Below are 3415 nucleotides of genomic sequence, written 5' to 3' on the forward strand. Positions count from 1 at the left end.
AGTTCATCTATCATCAAATCGCCGCGGTCTGACATTGCCGCCGACTGGGAATTCAATTTTCTGCGCTTATTTTTAAGACGTTATCTGAAGGTCCTGCAAATGAAGTCAGTCTGTCCTTGAATATCTGTTGCAACATCGGACAGAGCCAAGCGGTATTCACAGTTGGCCTGAAGGCGCCGGCTGGCCATGTGCCAGTCTTCGACATATTCCGACTTCTTGAAGAAGAAACGAGAATGAAAGGGGAAAGGAAGAGAACACGGTGTTAAGACGAGGGCTTAGGGATTGAGGTTATGGTTACTGAAAACAGTTCTGGGAGCATCTGCCGAATTAGATCACTGATAGTGCTCGATAGCGATACCTAGTGCGCATCCAACATTTTCATTACTGCCATGGCTTCGACACGACCCTAGCGTGTACGATCCATACACACTATCCTAGCGCTAGTGTCACCTCGGTCAGACCTACCTACTAACACACACAACAACTGTCTGTTCCCACTCCTGGGTACTACTCGTTGTTCCAAAATCCCCTACCCCACACACTAACACACACTAGAACAAAGTTACACGCAACTTAGCCTCCGTGTGGATTCATGCTGTTGTGGGTTGAGCAGGGTGTTGTCCATGCAACAATTAAAAAAAATGATCATTACTAGGAGCATAGAATTTACAAATAAAAGCGATTTTATGAAGGCGGTTGACTTGATATGATTGATGCCTAGTCATTATTTACTAATAAGAAGGTAATAGCATATACCAGGGACACCCTTCTAACATACCCCTCTTATCAAATTTTATTAAGCCACCAACAGTGGACATCTGCGCTTAGCTCTGAAGTCGGCAAGTGTCTTTATAACAACATGCCCTTGACGGGGTGCCTGAGCAGCCTGCTTTAAAAAATACCTCTTTGTTATTCAAAAAGAAACTGTCCTAAGAAATTTCTTATCGTTAGTCATATAAAGAATTCAGAGAGAATGCTTATCAACTTGACAATTTCCACACTGCAACAAGCGCCAACACCAAAGGTCCGAGTTTTAATATCATGAGGCATTGTTAGAGACGAAGATATTGAGGCTGGGGAGAGGTGTCAAGACTGCGAATTCTTTCTGGTCTTCGCGAGGTCTTTTCCCATTTGTGCCGTTTACGGGTGAAGACGCAGTAATCGGAAATAGACAGAAACGAGGTTTTGAAGGGTTACTGGTGTAATTTGGCAGGGGTTTTTTTTGCTTTTGGATGCGCGGCCACTGACGCGGTTATCATGGCATTTATTAGCTGCTTCCTCTGAGTGTGAGGAAGAAATTCGCCAAAATTTAGCTTCTAGAGCTATTATGCTGCGGTGGTGGCGAGGGTTATATCTGCTGAATCGGGTTCTAAAGCATTCACGAGCTAGAGGTTTCCTAGGCGAAAGACGTTGAGTATAAGTATAGGCATAGTAAGATTATCATTGTCTGTGACTGGTAAACATTCCCTGTTAAGTTCCGCCCTTAAAGAATTTAAATAGTCCAGACGTTGTGTCGTTCATCGGCCAGTCTGGGGGGATCCGTTAGAAGTTTGGTTGGATAATTGGCACCTCCTCTGCTGTTCGCAGTGAATATCGACACGAACTTTTACCGTGTGGGGCATCCAACAGCTGGGTGGATATTAGTCCAATGGCGGTTAGTGTTGAACGTGCTGGTATTCTAAAAAGATGTGTGCGCTGTGAAGCTTTATGTGTCAGTGGAGGTGGCCGGGAGGATGTTAGGCGTGTCATGTGTGTGTGTGGGTGGATGGGTGGGAGAGAAGGCAAGAGGTGTCTAGAAAAGCCTACCGGATCCATTTCTTTTTCTTAGTTTGCAGCCAATTTTTCTTCACGTGCAGAATTGCTTTTTCCACCAACAACTTGACATATCAGGCATTAAGGTATTTCTGTTTTCCTCTCTCCTATAAGGGCTTATCCATTAGAAGCCTTGGCATTCACAAGTCTGCAAGCAAACACAGTCACACACACACACGAGGCAACATTGTTCCATAAACAAGTAATTCAACATATGAACATAGTAATTATTATGAAACCAGTATGTTTATTGTCCATCTACCTTTATGGCCGTGGCGTCAACATTATTGATCAAACAAATCTCACGCGAGTGAGCCTTGGGTTCTGAACTGTGAAGCCCATGGAAACACAGAGAAAAAACAAATGACACTAGAGATGATGATTGATGATGAAGTGATGATGATGATTGACCTGATGATGACGACGACGACAACCACGACCACTACCACGACGACATGTATAATGATGACGACAATCACGACGACATGCATGATGATGACAGCAAAGACGTTTTCTCTATTTTGCTGCTGTTGGAATCCATACAGTGTGAGGCTCGTGGGGTTTCTTTATAAAAAAAGGGAGTTCTAACATCGTATACACTTTCCTCCCTTGCTCTCATCGCCATCAGTTTCCATGCTGTCTTCATTTGTGTCCGAGATCTCACGATGACTGGACTGCGGATGAGCTTTCGATGTCAAGTCTGGCGCGTTGTACACATCAAAGAAATGCAAAAACGTAAAGGAGGTTTTGAAAAATGAACGATCGTCTTACTCATATTTCAAAAGTGATTAATGACCGTTCTGCTGAATTAATCTGACACATTTTTATAAACGGTTTGACTGAAGGACATCGTTTGGCTCTTCAGTAGCCAAATTTGACAATCATGCTTGTCAAGAGACACAGGAAAGTGTTTGAAGCCGACAAAAATCTACAGTGGAACCAAACCTCGGCTAGCGAACGCCTTCGATAGCGAACATTTCGGATAACGAACAAAAATTTCGTTAAAAACTTGCACCGGATAGCGAACAAAACTTGGGATAAACAGCCACGTGACCGACCAGCATGTCAGAGCAAACATCATTCGCGCTCGAGACACAGTTACGATAGGTCGTTCGTTATCTTTCTTATGTAGTGATTTTTGTGATTAAAGAAAGGCGTGCGAAGTGGGAGGGTGGGGAATTGCAAATGTTTGTAGAAAAGTCTTTCCCTAACAGTGTGATAAGCAACAGCCTAAACATGTTCAACGATAATGTGATGTCATATTACCCAAAAGTGTTTCAAAAAAAAAAAAAAAAAAGGCAGAAGCAACAGACACTGGACAAGTTTTTTCTTTCAACCTCAAAGCGACAGAAAAGGGAAGTCACCCCCGATTTTACAATGTCACATGCTCAAGGAGGGGGAGTCCAAACAGCAATTCCACCCCTTCCTCCTCACACCTCCATCCACCCATGCCGTCAAAACGGCAAGTTTTCTGATGTTTAAATGCTTTCGTTAATGTTTTTATGTTTATTTAACTCCACTTATATTGCATTATATCTGTTCTCATTAAAAAAAACAAAACAACCTATATAGCCTGTAACTTTCAAATATTAGCGAGTCAACT

Source organism: Pomacea canaliculata, linkage group LG5 (assembly GCF_003073045.1).
Source record: "Pomacea canaliculata isolate SZHN2017 linkage group LG5, ASM307304v1, whole genome shotgun sequence".
Lineage (NCBI taxonomy): Eukaryota > Metazoa > Mollusca > Gastropoda > Architaenioglossa > Ampullariidae > Pomacea > Pomacea canaliculata.